Raw genomic sequence first — 21,083 nt, forward strand, 5'->3', positions numbered from 1 at the left:
ACGTGATCGGAATCGGGCCCTAAGAGTGGCTGGGGTATTACAGCAAGCAGTTAAAAGAGCATACTGGGAGGGCCAGGTTGTCCTCATTTACTTTCAATTTCAAAGCTTTGCTTTGGCCTAGGTGTTTTGTGGCATGAGGTGAGGCACACTAGAGATTCAGAGCTCGGAGGAGCAGTGATCAAGATAAGCAGAGCAAACACCTGTCTCACTAATAAAACAAAGTTAGCTTACTTTCATAAACTACATTGATGAGAGTGTACCTAATGGCTAGATTCCCTCCCACAAAGAACTTTGGTACTCTTATCTATATGGCTCCTTTCGCATTGGACTCTGCTTGTGCTGCCATGCGTAATAAAGAGTCTAATTGGCTCTTCAAATCCATACAATTAGAGGCGACTGTTTCTCCCCTCAAGCCCGAAACATTAAGTTCAGAATTGCAACATCTGATATATTGTGCATGCCCCAAACAAAGCATCTTGTACACCAAATCAGTCACACTTAGACAAAGCAGACAACTCATTACCACAGTATTTTATATGGTGGACTGATGGCATGAATGAATTCTGGAGTATTACTGGTTTTACCATTGGTATGAACTTCCAGGTTCATATACTAGAAGTCACCCCCTTAGACTTGTATGCTAGGAACTGTATGTTAGGAGTCATTTTGAAGAAGTCTTCAATGTTGGGTCCCTGAACCAATTATACAAAAGCACACTGCGTGCAAGATTTTGAATCCTTTTAATAATTCTTTATTATAAATAATTTCAATAGTTTCTTAAATTAGTTTCACTGTCACGTGTAAACCCTCGAACCTCCTTGCATTCCGTGAATAAACTTGCCCTTTTTCAGGAGATAAATAATCGCATTTCAGGAAAAAATAAATAAAACTTGTTTCACAAATGTAATATCATCAAATAAACATCAGAAAGTTTAGAAAAAAACAACTCGTAGTAATCTCATATCTGTAGAACCTTTGTAAATCAACATTCAAACTTACGGTTAAATGTGTTACCAGTGACATCAATTCATCACCATTTTGCCTCAGCCTCTCTTCAAATTAAAGACATTCTCTTCTACAAGAAGCTCCAAGACTCATCTCTTCTGAACAACCGCAGACCCAAGAAGATTCATGCCCACATATTTAAGTCTCAAGTTCAGAAGAAGCCTGCAAAATGTTGCGGATTATTTATTCCTTCAGGAAAAAATGGCTGACGGCAGTCTAATCGCCAGCATTCCCTTTGAAGAAACCTTTCTAAAATACCTCTGACTCTGCTTAAAGGTTTAATCACTTCACAAATTTGAACTTTTAATTGTACTAAAGTATATGTTGCTTCCTTGAAATGATTTGCTAGATTTGATCCTTAATCTATATTGCAAATGCATGATTTATGTCCATTAATACACAGTTTTAACATTCTGGACATCTGTGCAACATATCCTTTCACACAAGAATATTGTAATAAGGAGATCACACATTTAGAAACATGTTCCGTATTTCCATAAATGAAGATGAAAGATTGAATACAGTCTTAGTTAGGGATCTCAAGGTGAGGACAAGGTCACTAAGAAGATGACAATTGTTAGCATCCACAAGTATGTGAATGCTAGACCTAAGGGAATCACCAATGTATACATTTAGGGAAATATCATGCATATAGCATACAAAATGGCCAGAACGTTCATTTCCAATGGAGTGTCGAGCTCCACCACAGATTAATTGATGGGAGGTTTTAGCATGTGTGGGTATTACACACAGATGACCATTGTTTATATGTAGATGGCCACATTCATTTGTTGGGAGACCATGCTGGAGAGTACTACAGTCCACGACTCGGGGAGCAGAAGGGTTTCTTATTCTTCTGGTTCACTATCAACAAGTTCAGGAACAACAACTGCTCTTGTTGGCCTGGTAGACGAGACTTATATCCATTTCAGATGCGATTTTAAGATTTCTGACTAAACTGTAACCTATGAAATCGCAGTTTAAACTCTTGAGCGACATCATGTGCTCTCCAAGAGCTGAACTCTGCCATTCTTTGGATCTCCAAGGAGGAAGGAGATTTCTGTTCTGCTGATACCTGCCCCAGCCGCAACTGGTGGGGATTACCAGACCCATGTGGGGTTTCCCCTGCACCAGAGCAACAGTGCAGGCCAATCTTTGGATAAAAGGAAGACCATCTCACCAGGGAATTCCCCCACTAACTCTTTCAGAGAAGTACATTCGGCCTTGCAAGGATTTTAAAAAAAGAGCTATTTAACTATGAATACAATAGAAGTAAAGCATGTGCCTTAAAGCCTTTGGCAGACCAGTTTCTCACATTGCACCTACGACAATGGAACCAGGATATACATGGCTTCCAGGAAGCAGGAACCAGCTCAGCCATAAACACAGGCGGGTAGCTATCGATGGTGCAGCAGGTGCCGTGATATCAAGGCAAAACCAAAGGGGATAATGGACGGAGTGTTGAACATTGCAAGCACTCACCCCCAGTCAACTGATCTGGGTTTAATCCATTATCATTCTTTAGCCCACTCTGCCACCCCAGTTCAGACATGGCCATATGCAAATCAGTCTGATCCTGTGCCTCAGGGGAACAGTCCAGCCCAAACTGCCAAGCCATGTCTTCCCTGGACCGTAAACAAGCATCCTGGGACCGGTTTCTGGCTAATCAGCCGTCTTCAGCCAGGCTAGCTTGAATCCAGTGGCAAAGTGAGCAAGGGACTCACGTCTGAGCATACCCTGCCAACTTATGGCGAACAAAGCAAAAACCAAAGGGGATAATGGACGGAGTGTTGAACATTGCACGCACTCACCCCAAATCAACTGATCTGGGTTTAATCTATCATCATTCTTTAGCTCACTCCGCCACCCCAGTTCAGACATGGCCAAATGCAAATCAGTCTGACCCTGTGTCTCATGGGAACAGTCCGGCCCGAACTGCCAAGTGGGCGGGCAGATGTGCGGGTCCCGCCGCACCCCAATAATCACAGTCTTTTACAAACCATTTGCCAAGCATGATTTAAACCCATGACATCATTGAGAAGCCACTGCAAAATTATATCTCGCCAAATTGACAAATGAGGAACACTCTGCATGTGTGATTTCGAAAACCTGGCAATCCCAGTGAGTGTGTGCAGCAGACACGCTAGCTAGAGAGTATGTTAGGAACAATTATTTTTGCATCATTTAAAAGCAGCAAATAGTGCTCATCTAATATTTAACAGGCCCACGCGAAATTTCTATCGCGGCGCCTAAGTCCGCATAAATTGCGCGAAAATCCACGTTGCATTACGCTTCGGCGATTGGACGAGACCAAATTAGTGCAAACTGCGGGGCAACAAGAGTCTCGCGCTCGAAGGTTTGAACTGAACATGTGCACTGGCGACATTATCTCCTTGAACGAGTGCCCTTGCTATAATTTCCAGTTACAATTGAACGCTAAGGGCCCCTCGCGTTCAGGTTTCACTCTGGATACAGCAAAGAGTATTCCGCGAAAATTGCTCGTCGTTTTGCATAATTTCCCCCAATGTTTATGTATTTTGGAGAAAAAAATTAATTGTTCATCACATCACTAGTGTTTACAATGGCATGGTATGAATTTAGCTGGCAAATTGAAGGCTGTCAAACTAGTGTAACTTTGTTCTTTGTACTCTCTCTGTTATTCTTAAAGTGCCCCGAAGTAAGCGAAAGTCAATTTACAGCGCTTTACAAACCAAATTAATGCCAGTATTTCCACTTAATAAACACATGGGGACCCTCTGAATATCTTTCTCTCTCAGAGTGTCTCAGTTACGTCCTGCGTGCTTTACAGTAAAACTCATTCACTCAAAATGACATAGTGAGGGAATTCGCGGGTAGCTGCTTGGTGCCGCGGTTGCGAGACAACTTCTGCCATAGACTGAGGATGACGCTGGGAACGTGCAGCCCCTGGAGACAGAGGTCACCGTGTCTCAGACGTGCTGCAAATCATGCATTCAGCCTCATGGGGAGTTTTAGAAAAACAGATGTTTAATTAGTTACAGGTCCGGTGACATCATGACAGACATAGATAGCGTTCTTTTCCTCCGCACTCAAGTTCCCATATCCAAATTATCCAAAAGTAAAAAAAGTTTTTTTTCTTAAGTGCCCTTTACAATAGATCAACTGAGTTTCGTCAAGGGAGGTATGGCGACGAGTGACTTGCCCAGGAGCACGGAAATGCGGCCTAGTTGGGAAGCCGGGATTGGTACCAAAGTCTCGTTTCTACTGTGAGGAGGTGTTCTGAGGGGAGGACACCCCTAGCTATCATTCTGTTCTCGGTACTGTCCCAAGTATGAACGCTGATCCCTGTGGGTGCTTATGCCAGGACACTCTTATGTGTACAGAAGACATTATGCAGGTATAAAGCCCATAAATGCTCTTTTTAGGCCTGGCTTGACAGTGCCCCAATTATACACCTATTGTTACCAAATACTTAAAATACGGACAGATCATTTCCGTCTCACCTCAGGCAATAGGCTGTTATTTTGTATCATTCCACCTCCTGTAGAGCACTTGCTTTGCAATGCGGGACTGTATTACATCTCAAATGCACACTGAGCCATTACATTAAAGTATTTATATCCAAATGTGATACAGCGCACACCAAATTACATCTTTCTTTTCAATATCAACCAAGTTTCTGTTCTTTTGCGTGCAGCCTGGACAAACGTGTTCCACCCTGGTTTCACGTGTTCATAGATACAACTGTAGGGGAAGCGCAATTACACTCCTTTCCAAGCGCACAGCATATTGCGAAATTATCACGTGTAAATGATGTCCATGTTTCAATTTTAAAGTCATTCAAACTGCTCCAAAGAGTTGTATACTCTTATTTATTGTTCTTAAATATGACACACGTAGGATGCAAATGTTTTCATCTCATATCTGCTTTGTCTAGAAAAGCCAATACGTTTTCTCTAGTATTTTTCCCCCACAACATCAGGATTTATTAATGTTTTATTCAGCGAGCAGTTTCAGATTAGTTTAATAAGTTGGCTATTATGCCGACATAGCAAACAAGCTTTTAAAATTATAATTATTCTGCCAAATAATTTTTAAATAGATATATATTAAAATAAGTAAACACGAAATAAAGTCCCGTGAACCCCCTCCTCCCCACCTGTTGGAGATGGCTTCCCGTAAAAAGTAGTTTTCAATACACCAACGAAAATAGTCAAACTTGCAATTTGCCCCACCCCATCAGAAATACACTTCTACTTTTTGCACCTTGGGTTACCTCTGCTGCCCTCTTCTAGGCAGAAAAAAGTAACTGCATCACATGGAATAGGTGTGAAAAGGAATGTTTCATGCAGATAATTCCCAAAGGTGATCAGTGCTGAAACAGGCCCAGTGTCCACTGCAGCGGGCCAGACCCTGAAAACGGTTTGCTTGAGTCAAGAGAAGCATGGCAACCAGGCTAAGAAAACTACATTCCGTTGGTGAACCACAGGTGGGGCTCACTCTGGCAAAATGCCACCCCTTTGGGATTGGTGGCTTTCACTTTGACAGAATCAGTGTAAGGCACTATACACACAACACACATTGGGCCTTATTCAGAGTTTGGTGGAGTGGGAAATCTACCAAATAAGTGGAAAATATCTTGTCTGCCATATAAGAGTGCCCATGACATCAAAACACTATTAATTGGGTGGATGGGAATCAACTACTTTTTGATGAACTCTAAATAAGGGCAATGGTCCTCTTATTCAATTATACATCCCTATTTACATTTTACCATTAGCTGAAACTTTGTTAATCAGTGGACTGACGCCCTACCCAAGACTTTCCAGCAGTATTTCTCATGCATCTTATTAAAATTTCTAAATATTTGGTAGCATTATACAAATATGTAACAAAGCGGTATACTTACAGTGTAAGAGCCTTAGATGTGATAGAACAAATAAAAAACAAAACATATCTTGAAAAACAAAACTCATTTAGAAAACAAATAATATGGGCCTGATTAAAAGTTTGTCAGTTAATTCCATCCCGTGCTTAAAACCCCGTTTACACAGGAGATGGAATTATGAGTTTGGTTTTATTTAACGCATCCAATAATTATCGGATGTGTTAAATAATTCAATATTCGTTAAATTTCAGCCAGTCAAACCCGCCGAAATGTAATAGGAGAAAACATCTGCATGTTATTCCCTATAAACTCATAATAGGGGCTATTTATCGCACCCAATAAATAACGCAACCCGTGGTATCATTATTTATCAGGGGCAATAAATAAAACCTCAACTTGTAATCAGGTCCTAAGTATGGCATACCAGCGCAAGAAAGAAAAAAAATGTGGTATACCAGCCACAATTAAAATGTAATTTGGTTATTAGGATTACTAGTACAAACGCTAATTTACAGCAGCTTCTTTATCTTTAGAATCACTAACCCACTATTTGTGAAAAAGAAGCTTGTTAAATCTGGAAATGCACTGAATAAGGTCCGTGGGCGGTGGGGTGGTAATAGGAAGTTGACTCTAGTCTGAGGAGGTGCAAGAATCTGCCAGTATCACTCTGAACACATGGGATACCACTGAATGGAGACATTCTGGGCATTGCTCTCTAAAATACTTTTTGAAGACAATGTCCCTTTTACTTCATTGCAGAATATTACAAGTACTCTAATGCAGGTAGAGAATATATTTATTCTGTTTCATATTAACATGGATATAAAAATGCTCTTCCAAGAGCCACCTAGCCAACGATAAAGGGTAGTAAACCTTATGGCCACCTTGCAGTAACTTAGTCTCTTTGGACTACTAAATAAAAACATCTGGCTAGCACGGTCTTCCTGACTTGACACTGGAGCACGCTGCTCTAGGGGCTGACCAATGATGCAACAATATTGGCAACAAGAACATAACGGTGGCGGTGTCTCTGACTTCATGCAAATCGCTATTTGTCATGGGGCCTGAGCCACAAAAAGTGGAACAGGAGTGACAGATGAGCATAAGTAACAGATCTTAATTTATAGACACTGGATACATGATTTTTTGCATCTGCCAATGGAATTTACTAATTGGGGAGAATAGGTTTATCGTCAGTGTGGGTAACACCGACAGAGTCCTGTTTTTTTCCGTACACATTTCCAATGGCGCTCAACAGGAATAGGGAGCTTTAGTTTTAAAATTATTTGGTGCAAGGGTGCAAACTGGCAATGATAGTGCTTCATAAACCACCATATGTCCATGGGGCCTAATGGAAGGGAATTCACAGAAAAATAATTTCAATGCAATCCCTAATCCTCTCGGAGGTTGACTATGGTAACGCAAGGATCATTGGTATCCCAAAATAAACCTTATCCCTATGAAATACACATTCAATGCAGAGGCCATACTTCTCTCTGGAGATATTATCACATCACTCCCACACTTGAACTCAACTTGCTACCAATCAAAGCGAGAAGTATATTAAAAATGGGCTGCATAACTCACAAAGTTCTCTACACTGAAAAACCATCCCTACCTCGCACACAAACTATCAAAAGCCGGACAAAAGAGGCCCCTGCAAAACTCAAACACAATACTTCGGATTCTGCACAAATTTAAGAAAGAAAAATCACTCCCCCGTTCCTTCTCTGGAAATGCGCCTAGACTTTCGAATGCTCTACCACAGGATCTACGTGTCAATCGATCAGTCCCATACATCAGAAACAAACTTAAATGACTTCTCACCAAATACCTGACCCCACCCTCCTAAAACAACTGACTTTCCTGATGCACTTCCCCCATCAAAAAGCCTGAACAATCTACCTCTGAAAATACTGTGCACTCCCCCAAATATTCAAATAACCTACCTTCGCTACCTCTGACCTATATTGTCCACCTATTTCACCATTGTTTATATATTACCATGCATGCCTATTTTTTTATATTATTTTCCTTGTGTATTGCTTATAAATGTTGCTGTTCATACTCTGTAAAGCGCTCTGATACCATCGAGTCAACTTCTAAAACTAAAAAAAAAAAAAAACATAAATGACGGGGAAAAAAAGTGGGAAAAAATTATAATTTAAAAGCACATCTTACCACGCCTAATCCTGAGGATAGTCTGCAAGCAAAACTCAGAAGTATGTAAAGGGGAGTAGGAGCAGGACTGTAAATAAATGACATGTGTTGAATTATGAACACACCCGTAATGGTTTTAGTACATCCCTAAAAAGGGATAATTCTCACCAGTCAACTTTGGATATATTATGACCCACTGTGTCGCACTTGTAGGAACTCTTGCACGAATGCCAACTCACAGAAACCAAAACCTGAAAGGCTGGCTTATGAATTCTCAGATGTCCGATTTCGCCTAGCCCAAGATCAAGAAAGCTACAAATAGAAGTATTACGAATACTAGGGTACGACATGCTCTGTATAAGAACAAGACCAGACGGTGAATTTTTGCTGAGGCGCTTCTGCCATTTAAACAACTGCATAACAATCCCAAGTGATCCAACCAGAAATCCCATACATGCCAAACCAAGCAGTATCTTTTCTCATGGCTGGGTAGGTTCCAGATCCAAGTCAACTCCTAGACACTGGGAACGTGCGGTCTTACTCCAATTAAGGGGCAGGGTGAACACAAACTGTGGGCTATGGGCTCAAAGAAAACACTGGGCTTACATCCACATACCTGCCTTTAGGTACCCTAGCTGGGATGCCAGAAGACTTCTTGGCCCATTCAAGTTCAACGTTCTTGTAGTTGTTTCCATAAAGGAAAGTATCCAGTGGCCGCCAAGTATGGCACGCCAACTGCAACCTTTGGGCATTTTGTTCCTGCCTACAGATTTGAGACTTAAAAATCCAAATAAGCCCTTCATACTGTTTCTTTTACTACACCTTAAGAACTCTTCCAGCACCCTTAAAACAGTGCAAAATATTTTTTTTCATTAAATGCCATGAAAATTGGGCAAAACCTCAAGAAAAGTGATTGTTGTTCTCTGGAATAAAACTTGAAAGTAACGGTTAAAAAATGACGTAGGATACCGGAAGAGAACTGGTAAGCGGAGAACATTTCTTGGGCCAACATTTTACTATTGCCTCAAGACATGTTCTGCTACTGTTTTAGCGGCTGAAAAGCGCACACATTTCACGTGATTTGACCAGAAAAACAGGCCTCAGCCTAGCCTCAAAGAGGAACTATTAAACAGTGTACCTATTGTCAAAGTAAATAAGTTATTTCCTATAACGACGGCTAAAGCACTTCCTTACAGGATGTTCCCACGTGCCTTGTGATGATCAACAGCACAACGCGTTCCCAGTTAACTCATCTGCTGAGGTTAACTCTAGGCATTCAGGATAATCATGAAACCCTCTCTCAGCCGTGAGCTTGGGAGTTTCTCCTTCGACCGGACTGGAAACCAAATGCAGTCCTTGGCAAAAATGGTCAGGCCGGCCTTTGCTCCCTTCCTGTCTTTCTTTCCAGTCACTGTCTGTGCCTTTCGCTCTTGTACTCTTTTTGCCTCCTGCATAAGCACCTAGGAGCTGGAGACAAAGGCTGTAGCCCTCGTCGACCATTAAACATCGGACTCTAGTGGCTCCAACCCCTGGGGGAAATGCCCGGTGTAATAAATGGCCTATCCGGCCGGGGTGTCATTCTGCTGGTTCAAGCACTCCTAGACGGTGCTTTATCCTGTTTGGGGCTTAGTAGATTTATAATCAACTTACAACTTTGATTCTGCATCACTCAGGCCAACGCCACAATTCTGCTTTTTTTCAAAATGAAGCCAATTGCTCTCTCAAATAACCCCCTTACCATACCGTTCAGTCTGGTATTCTTCTCAATGCTCTTTATACAAAACTAGAGTAGTTCAATACGTCAATACAGTGAAAAGTAATCAAACACATACTTTATGTGCAGAAACTGTAGAAGGCTTTGGGTTGAAATCACGGTTTCATATTACATTTTTTTAATTCTCTTTGTTATGCTATTTTTATTCTGGATTTTTGATAACAGGAGTGTAAATGTGTTTGTCTACAATTTTAGTGCTTTCATATGATTTTGTGCTGCTTTTCGCATTTGATAGTTGTACAGTGCTCCAATTACTTGTGCAAGTATCTGCCTGTGAAGTGCTGTGAAAAGGCCAGGATTGGAAGAAGGTGGTCATGAAGGTACTCGCCAACCGGAAGCGTGCTGGTATAAACCACCAGGGAGACAAAATCTCAAACGAAAGAGTCAGCAAAACAGTTTATCCCAGATGAGAACTAAAGCGTTATGTTATGTCTTAATATAAAAACAGGAATTGGACAATCAATGCTGGCAACTGGCCCCAAGTAATGGGAGTGACTTTAATCCAATCCCGATTTTGAATTCAACCAAATCTAAGCGCTCTGGGGCAAGCAAATCCACCTATCCTCTTAGAAGTATGTGCAAGTGTCCGAACATTAGTACTGTCGGCAGAAAAAAAGGGCTCACACAAAGTCACCCTTATAACTTGTGGCCATTTGCCAGCCAAAAACGATACCATGGTAGGGAGAGAGAAAGTAGGGCAAGGAATAATGAACACAGACAAAGAATGGCAGACTCCAATGGCCCACAGACCTACTGTTCAATTAGGTGATTCATTAAATGTGAGCTTGTACAGTCAACAGCATATGTATCTGAAGGACAATGTTGTACCAGCCGTTGAAAGATACTGCTAGAATTGAGGCAACTGAGGACCAAATTATGTGGCAGAGGTGACTAAATTATGTGGCAAGAAAATGAAAATTATGTGGCACAGTCTGGGGCAGTACTACTTCACTATTCTGCCAGTTAAACATACATTAGTACAGTCTGTGTAAACGTTTTTCCTCATAAGAACCAGTTTAACAGCTGAATACCACAACCAAACGTTGGCCAGTTATCCTTTGCAAATAGTCTCTACTGCATGATACCGCCTGTGGCACGCTTAAGCAACTTTTGATCCGTTTAAGTTACAGATCAGTTCAGAGATGAAATCTGAAAATTATGCAGTAGCTGGGAGATTAGATGGCAAATGTGGAAAATCTATAATTATGCAGAACACACGGCAGTAGCAGAACTGCCTAATTGCCGTAGCCCTACATAAAATACCAAGGGCTCTCGAATTCATCGTGAATATGGATACTGGCCTCAGCTACATTGTATACATAGATGCATGTCGAAAAAGTCCGACATTTCTTACTACTCTAAACCAAAGGAAATGATGGACGGAGTGTTGAACATTGCGAGCACTCCCCCCCAGTCAACTGATCTGGGTTTAATCCATCACCGTTCTTTAGCCCACTCTGCCACCCCAGTTCAGACATGGCCATATGCAAATCAGTCTGACCCTGTGCCTCATGGGAACAGTCCAGCCCGAACTGCCAAGCCATGTCTTCCCTGGACCGGAAACAAGCTTCCCAGGACCGGTTTCTGGCATTTCAACCGTCTTCAGCCAGGCTTGCTTGAATCCAGTGGCAAAGTGAGCAAGGGACTCACGTCTGAGCATACCCTGCCAACTTATGGCGAACAAAGCAAAACCAAAGGAAATGTTGGACGGAGTGTTGAACATTGCAAGAACTTACCCCCGAACTGCCAAGCCATCCCTGTTCTTTAGCCCACTCTAACGGTGATGGATTTAACCCAGGTCAGTTGACTGGGGGTGAGTGCTTGCAATGTTCAACACTCCGTCCATCATTCCCTTTGGTTTTGCGTTGATTTCTTACTACTCTACCATTTGATATTTCACAATAAGAACTCCACACTTAAACCTGGATGTGCTTCACACAACTATTTACTTCCCTTACGAAAGACTATAAAAATGTCCACCACAAACCAGGAAAACAACCATGCGGTCTACCTCTCCATATCACTGCCCCTGCACAGCTGAGAGCCAATCACCGTTGCTCCAGGTAACATGACGTGTTGAAACTGACGCATGAGTCACGGTCTTCGCCACCAACATGTTGTCCTAGCGATCATAGGGCAGGCTTCACAACTCTTTCTGCCACAAACATAACCACAAACACAGTAGTGTTTATCAAGTCGACAATCTTTCAGTTACATGTGTGAACTGCTTTCTACTCACTGCGGAGAATTCCTCCCATAAAACGAAGCTGCAAAGATCTAGTGAAAAAGGTTTAACTTTATACTGTCCAAAAAACTGCAATTATTAAAAGCGTCAGAAGCCATGCTGTTCACACTGAAACACACCTACTGGTTCCATAAACAACCATGTAAATACAACATCTCACTACCACTACACATTACGGCTGGATTTCATCGTGTTTATTTAGAATGTTGTATAGTACTACTCTACCGAAGGAGGTGTCAGGGCGCTTTATAAGCAAATCGAGACCCTAGTCTCGAGAGACATATTTAACAAGGGCAAAGCGGCGTCTCAAGAAATGCATATGGAACAGGAGAACAGCAGCAAACCAGCAAGTAACATCACAATATGTAACAAACGGCAAAAAGTGAGGAGATACGGTATAAAAAGGATGGTGAAGAGGGCATAGGTAACTCGGAGAGAAACGACTAGAAGAGAGAAGTAAAGAGAAAAAAATTGAAAGATTATCTGTTTGCATAGATGAGATGTAAAAAATTACAGGCAGGAAACAAGAAAGCAAATTTGCACACACCCGCAATATACATGGTCCACTTCTCTCACTTCCAATAGACTCCTAAGCAATAAAGCAATCCACCAGGGCATTAAGAGGGCGTCCCTGGTGTTACCGGACGAACCTAGGAAAGGATAAAATTCAAACTCAAGAAGCATGAAAATGATCCTTTACTTCGTCTGCAGGTTTATCATGCAGTCTTAAGTTTTCAGGCTCCCAAGCTGGCTTACGTGATTCGATGTTGTGTGTGGGTGACCAATATGTGTGAGTTTTATTTTAGCACTAAGGGATTGACATGGTCAACGTAAATTCCCCTTTAGGTACTTCGCTTAAAATCAAACCCCTTGCACGTCCACCGTGCCCGACATCATTCCATTAGCCATGCCCCAAAAGTATAAAAAAGACAAGTAACAATGTCAGCTGCCACCTACAAGAGGGACTTTGCTTGCTAAAATGATCCATGAATGGAAGGCAGATGTACCGGAGTCCACCTCCTCTCCATCTGCAGACTCCACCACTAGCACAGAGTGTGCAACCTGCCGTCACCAATCTGTGCCTATGGGGTGTATTCAGCCTTCTGTCCCGCTCCTTGAACAGCGGCAGTTATTCTGGCCGTTTGCAGTAACTCAGTGATGCCATGAAGTGGCCCTCTGAAGCCACTGCCTTCCCTCATCTTTGGATGCATCGGCTGTGCCCATTTGGGCACCAAAACTTTGTGCTGAGTAAGCAGCAAGAGTGGAGAAACTCCTTCCTAAGGCTCAAATGACAGCCACTGCCCCACCACTTCAAAGTCCAAGAGTACTGAATCCCCACCCCCTTTCCGACTCCCGAACCCACTGTGCAGTAGGGGTTCAGGGGCGAAGCAATTACAGAAGCAGGAATACTTATTCAGCTACTGCTGAATTAATTATGAGAGACTGATTGAGTGCCTGCTCACTCACCTCTTCCAATAAAAAAATCTGCCTATTCAACAGTGCAATCTTGAAACACCAGTCAGTTGCTGAAAATTGATTGCCGACACGGACATATTGATCTCCAGTTCAAAATGAAGCCTTTGTGGTTCTAAAGGGAACTTAAAACGCATGTGTATTGGCCAAAGCAGACCATAAATAGGTTCTTGTAAGGATGTTGCATAGTAATGGAGATTTCTGAAATGTTTAAGTTCCCCATGGGATCCTTTTTTAGCGGTCACTTTTTGTGAAAGACCACGAGAAGACTTTCAATAGAACCTATGCTTCCCCAGTGACACTCCTCCCGGAAGCATCGTCACCACCTCAACATGTCCAAGGCCATCAGATTTAATTAGACCTACCTTTGATAAAACATGTATCAACCCCCCTCCACCCCCAATTAGAGTTCACCTCCATTAACTTCGATGTAATGCCCACCCTCCCTTTTACCAAACGTTGGACTCTGAAACATGGAGTCTGTACTGGGCCGCCCCACAATTCATCAAAATGTAAGAGCAATGATAGATCAGGTTATCTTCCTCTGCCACAGGTGGTTTGTCTACCAAAAACTGCGAGTACCTAAAGGTGATAACATTTGCAGTTATGAGCTATACAAGAAAAGCCATTCCTCCTCCTTGGAGAGACAACATGTTAAAAGTGATGCCAGAATCTGAGATGTGAATGGAGAGCCTTCAAATAGTGCTGCGGGAAATGAAGCTGAGGTTTCGCACCAGAATCATTTCACGAGGATTAGAGAAAAACAAAAAGAAAACTGGGGAGCAGATCGGAAGCTTTAGCGTGGACTTACAAAAAAGGACAAAAGATTTTCACCAGAACTAGCAAGAAGAGAATGGCTATCTTTTAACACGGACATGCTAGGAGTGTAACTGACGCTTTCCCTTTGCAGCAGAAAAACACAACAGGTAACTGTTAACATGTAGGAATACACAAGGAGAGTTTCGGGTGCTAACCGGTCATTCAAGAACAGAACCTTTGCAAGGTTGATTGGACAACCTGTGCCCATGGTTTTGTGGCTATGATAGATTAACACCTTGAGAGCCCACCTGGCAGCCACAGACTATCTAAAATTTGAGAGAAGTTGTAGCCTTTGAGGATTCTCAACACTGAGAGCAGATGGGTTCCCAAGAACCCAGAAAGGTGTGATAAAGATTAAGAGATGTTTCCAACTATCTTTTCCTGACAGCTCTTAAGATTTGACTGGCCTCGGAGAAGAAAAGCCCGGCATTTCCAAAGGTCCTTAACAAAGACAAATTTATGGATCAACAGATCTTTTCTAAACCTTTGAGGACCTTTAAAAGTCTACAAGACTCCCAAAGGCTTCAATAAAAATATATTAGAAATTAGCTGTGCATGTGGTAAAGCCAATTCAACCCCGCAAGATTGATATCATATTACAGAGCTGTTGGAGCGGTCATACCCGCGACTACCAAAATGTACTGCAATACTGATGGCAGATTCTGCGCTATACAAACAACCCCCTAACACTAACAGCTGCTGAGGGGATATAACTAGATCTGACGGGGACGTCATGATGGCCCAATCGATCAAGGTCACATTGAAGAAGCCTGCCTCAGGCTGTGGATGATGGCGATGGCTTCAACACTAAAGGATCCTCCCTTCGTCCAGCCATGAGAAACTGTCCTCTAGGTGCTAACACAACCAGCTACTGAAGAAACATAACCTCCTGAAAACTGCTCCAAAAATTTGTTTAGCCAATATGTTTGGAAAATATTGTTGCACAATGAATTGTTTGGCCTCATTTAATCAGAAAACTCTCAGGGTAGGAACTTGCATCTCAATTTATTTGGGATGGGGAACTGGGGGGTGAGAAATCAGACACCCTAGCTAAGTTTACTCGGTGTAATAAAAGCCTTGTATTAAAACAAATCTAGACCTGTTTTCATCTTATTGCCTTTGGCTAACATGCTGAAACCCCTTCACCGGAAACAGACCTCGGCTCCTTCGTGTACATTTCCGGTGCATCAGAAACTGCTGGTGGATTTCTGGGCGTGGTTGAATCACCTTCAAACTATGAATCACGTCAGACCACACACTTAAAGGACATCCTGTCAGCAGAGGCCCATCTTCCATTCTTGTGGCGTTTCTCTTCACACATACAGATTTTTATCACGAAAGAAAAAAAATATTGTGAAACTTGCGGTCTTTCCCTCTGCTTAATGTGCTTTCGGGCATCAGCACAGAGCTTCTGGTTCCTGACCGCATGAATCTATTAATGTGTAGTTTGCATCTTTATTTCGACTCATTGATATGAAACCTGACTGATTTTGACCACGATGATTCAGGCGAAGGACTAAATTTAGAGAAGGGCGGTAAACCAGCAGTCACACCCTGACCTCCGAATTAGATTTGTCCATCCATGAATGGGGAATAACTTCTGTAAATAAAGTTTCCCAATGTTTTTTCAAAACATTATGGGAGAGAAGTTGCCACACAATGTCAGCCGGTGGTGTGCAGGCACTGTGTTATTTTATTATTATTACCATGCTATAATGTGGCACTACTGCTCCGCTCAGTATCTGTGGAAAAGGTTGAAGTTGGCAGAGAGATGACTCACATCAATTTCACCCACTACCACTGACCTCGAATCGAGGCCCACAAATCCAAAACGTTAGAGTACAGTCCAGCCAAAACCTATTGGCCGGTGGACAACCAGAACCACCTGGAGGCTGAAAGGTTTCAACTCCAGAGCATACCTTTAAACATTTTAGGGCCATCTGGGACATTGTTGAGTAACCTGAATAATTCTGCAGCCTCCACAGCCCTGCTTGCCCGCTGTAAATTAGGTCCTTATAGAAAATGATTTAACTAAAAATAGGTATTAATGATTCCTCCCTAAATCGTAGTTGTCCTATCCAATAAAACAACATTCTAAAATACATCTTTAGTCCTCCATGCTCACCACACAAACTCCCCCCTTGCCACACTCTATCCCCAAAATAACGCTATGAAAATCTCAGCAGGAATGGCGTGAAAATGCATTATAATACATATTATCCACATGCATGACTATGTTACTACTAGTGTGAAGCATCCTATTAACTGAAAATAATGCACACAAACAATATTTAAAATTGCAGGACTCCGAGTGGGAAGGGTATGCCCAGACGTGGGTGCCGTGCTCTCCATGCCACTGGAATCAAGCTATCCTGGCTGAAGAGGGGTGAAACCTCGAAACCGGTCCTAGGATGCTTGTTTCCAGTGCAGGGAGGACCATGCTTGGCAGTTCGCCTGGACTGTTCCCATGAGGCACAGGGTCAAGACTGATTTGCATATGGCTAGGTTCAAACTGGAACGGCATGGTGAGCAAAAAAACGATGGATTCGAACACTTGACGATCTGACACCAATAGCATGTGATATTGTTGCAACTTTTGAAAACATGAGAGGAAACACCAATGCTTGTAATGACACTGTTCCCCGTAATGTGCAATTGATTATCTGTATTACATGACCCTTTTTGATGTTTAATAAAAAGAATTTATTTAAAAAAAAAAAAAAACGATGGATTTAGGCCCAGATCTCTGTACTGGGGTGAATGTATGACATTGTTCTGCATTCTGTCCATCAACTGTTGTTTTTGCATTTGAAACAAACCGTATACTTATCTAATTATGAACACCAGGCATTGGCACCTCTTCAGGGGTATTAAGAACTAATATTTTATATATCACTTATAAACGGTCTTCTTTACACTGAAAAGTGAAAAGACTGTCACCTCAAACTATGACTTACTTTGCTCTGATATTTTTTTACTTGCAGGACACAGCCACTTGTAACTTTAGGGTACTTGATAGATATCAGATTTCCTTTATATTTGGCAATAGTCCAAAATATGAATTCTACCATTGGAAAAACCCATGAGGGAGGTCTTTCTGGGCCGCCAGGGAACTACACCATCTTACTATTGAGTAATTGTAAAAAGTAAGTGTGCGCATGACGCTTAAAAGCAACTTCATCATTACAAAACCCAAGCTTACGTTTTTATAACACAGTTCTATGCAAGGGTCTGTAGGCAGCACTCTTCATCAGCTGCTCAAGGAGCGCATTGTTAGGCCGGATTGCGAGAATGTGGGATTTTAGATTTGATTCTAAATTGTAAGTGGTTGGTCTTCAAGCACATTGGACCAGGGAGTGAGTTTGAGACCCAGGGTAGCCTCTACTTTGATGGGTGGAGGTTCTAACTTCCGCTTCCATCCAGGTGGTCTGTCAGCTGCATTACCGCAGTGCCTGAGGGTATGACTGTCAGCGAGAGGTCCTCGTGGGATGAAGCAGGGATGCCACAGATCAGACACCCTTCCAAGGGCTCTGAAGGATACCTCATTGGGACGCTATCCAGCATAAGCCAAAACCTTGATGTCTGTGGGACTACAACTCCTTTCCACTGGTGAGGAGGGAGATTAGGACTAGCAGCGTCTATCCCCGACTTGCATTTTGGTAACCTGGTCTCAGGGCTCATGAAGGCAGCAGCTGTAGAGCCCTGTTAACTTACTGCGGTTTCCATCTATTGCCCTTTTCCTGACCTCAAGCTGCAGATGGGAGGCTAATGGGGGGGGGGGGTGCTAAGGGGTCATACAATGATGTCACTGCTGTTCATAGCTACCTGATGTCACTTTAACTATCCCATTTACGTCCACTAGCTCTCCAGAACTGCCCAATACCCGGTCCTGAACCTACTAGGACACTATGTGTATAGTGCTTGAGTGCCCCACCACATTCGCCTCTTCTCTCTTCCATTCGCACTTTACTCATCCGCCGTCCCTCAGCTGGCACAAGGCTTATGGGCGTGCAGGGGTTGAGCCCTCTTGATTCAAAGGCAGCAGAAGGCTCGCGTGGATGCTAAAACTGCTGCAGGCCAACTTCATCCAAGGTTATACGGACTGCTAATGTTCATAAAAGCTATTCAGGAATAATTATGATGGCTTGTGCATAGTGGACGCCAGTCCCTGCATTTTAACCAGCATCACTTCACATGTTTGGATTTTACAACACATACTCAGCTGCGGCTCCTCCTCTAAAGGCAGAGGAGGAGCGTGGCCTCCCTGGCCAGCAGCCTCAAAACGTGAATAATAAAACATGTTTATTATTGTTTTATTTTTCCTTTAGGGGCCAATCCTTGGGGGCGGGGCCATCACAATGGCGGTCACGGAAGGGGAGTGGTGGGCACTGCTATAAGTGCGCATGCCGGTTTGGCCAGCTGTCTTAGGACAGCCAAACTGACATGCGCACTGAACTGTCTCCAGCCCGAGCTGCGTTGCTGGTTTGGAGACAGCAGGCACAGGCTCCCAGTCTCTCTGGGAGGGCAAATCGAGAAAGCTCATGCAAAATCCTGATGCTGCTCTCATGCTGCCAGCAGCGTCTGGACTGGCACAAGGGAGTCTGGGAGCCTGTGCCTGCAGTGGACTGAAGCCAGACAGGGGCAGAAGAGTGGCAATGCGGCAGGTAAATTATCTGGTGTTGTGTTTTACTGTGTGTGACGTCGTTACCCCCGCCCCACTACTTTGGTATGACACCAGCCGCTACTGCTTATACTCACAATTGGACTGAAGCTGCACCTGAATGGTGAGTCGCAAGCAAAGCTGAGACGGTTTTGGGTTGATTGTGTTCCCTTCCAGAGGGGGTACCTAAATCCGGCTACTTTGGGCTGGACTGTTCCAACTGGGCAAGGACCAGGTCGGATCTGCATATGTCTGGTCACAGTCTGGGGTGGTATAATGAGCAAGGAAACGATGGTCTGGAGTGTGAGCGGAGTAGTTATTACCAGTGGCTGAGAGTAATACAAGCATTCCATCCATTACCTCTTGCCCTGGCTTTATAGCCCCCATCACTTTCCATGCTGGGATTTTTGAGCCCCTACTTTCAGTGGAAAATGCAGAACTACAAGTCCCAGAATATAATGTGCCACGGACTAACAAGGTAGGGAATGCCAGCGTCACATGACTTGTGGCCACTCTGCTGCCAGGTCTAGCCAAACAGGCTGCAACTTCACCCGCGTGACTTCAGTCCACGCGGACTGGGCGACTGAATGTTAAAGTCTTGTTACATTTTGCTGAAAGCGTTCAGTTAAGGAGGGGGAAAAACAGCCCAAAAATAAAACATTTTGTACCAGAGCGCTAGGTTTCCGTTCTCGGCAGGAATGAGTCGACGCGCTACTCGCGCCCTCGAGGCGCGTGACTCACGAGGACCAGCTCACGGTGCCTTGTACCGGCCACGCCAATGCAACATTTGACGTTCAGAAGCATTGACTCACATTTTAAACAGCAAACAGCTGCCTCTATATTTACTTTCTGGCGCTGGATTTCTCTGTCACTGGGCTCGACTGGGGAACGTGAAGAAAAGACCACAGACAGCATTGCAAACTCGAGTTGATTGCTTTATGAGACAGATGCTGTGAGAATCAAGAGTTGACAGATGTTTCTAAACATAAACTACTTTTATTGAAGAGCCAATTAATAAAGCTTTGCTTCATGAATGGGAGGGATTTACTCTTACATCGAGGAGTCAGGAGTAAATTATTCGTGCTCATTTAAAAGAATCTGCGTGAACGAGGCCCTTGAGCTCAGATGCAAACAGGGAGCTCCTCCTTATCAGATGTGTAAGTTCCTGGGTCAAGAAGTAAACTCGAAGAGATGATGGCTCCTAAAATCATGAAACTTGTAAAAAAGTAGAGAACCTGCGATCACATGAAACCTGCTATTAAATCACAAATATTGGGATGAAACCACAAGAGGAAAGAAAAAGCTTACAAGATTCACCATTGTTGCACTAGAATTCACCAGTATATGACTAGAAGTTGACAGCATTGAACAAGATTCACTAGTGCCCCATGAGGACTAGGCAGGATGTGAAAGAATGCACCAACCCAGCCTGTGCATTCACCAGCACATCTCAAGACTTGCCAGTGTGCAAATGGCGTTGCAGCGCGCGCAATGTAATTCGTTTTTATTTATTTACTTAACTCCAGTTGGCCGTATGTCAGAGTTTACTACCCCCCACCCCACAGTACTCACCCAAGGAGCCGCTACTGACCGCTAGTACCACCATCACATTTCAAGATTTGCCGCTACCCCACAAAGGCTTACCAGTGTGGAGGAAGAACTCACCAGCCAATCGCAGGAGTCACTGTCACGCCACAGGGCCTCATCAGTCAACCACATAAGTCACCATTGCTCCCAAGGATTTATCAATGCATTGCACAAACTGCCATCGCACTACAAGACTAGCCAGTGCAACACAAGACATGCCAGCGAGCCACAAGTCACATCAGCACATCACACGGCTTGCCAAAGACACACCAGTGCACCATAAGGTTTGGAAAGTATGAAAAAACAACTGGATATAAAAGTCTGATGAACGTGCACGAACAGCCCCAGGTAGTGTCACAGACAAGCAGAGTGGCACACTCGCCGGCATCAAGGAAAGAATCGGCAAAGCAAGGGCTGTTCATTCACCTCAAGATCTGGAGCTTCAAGGACCTAACGCTGCAAACCGAGATCAGGCTTTTTAACACAAACGTCA

General features: G+C 43.3%; 1 protein-coding gene across 1 annotated transcript in view; it reads right to left on the reverse strand.

The window, feature by feature from the left end:
• DOCK5 (dedicator of cytokinesis 5) overlaps positions 1-21,083 on the reverse strand; it is a 923,455-nt gene that overhangs the window by 894,104 nt on the left and 8,268 nt on the right. The gene's annotated exons all lie outside the window — the stretch shown is intronic.

This window comes from Triturus cristatus, chromosome 11 (genome assembly GCF_964204655.1).
Source record: "Triturus cristatus chromosome 11, aTriCri1.1, whole genome shotgun sequence".
Lineage (NCBI taxonomy): Eukaryota > Metazoa > Chordata > Amphibia > Caudata > Salamandridae > Triturus > Triturus cristatus.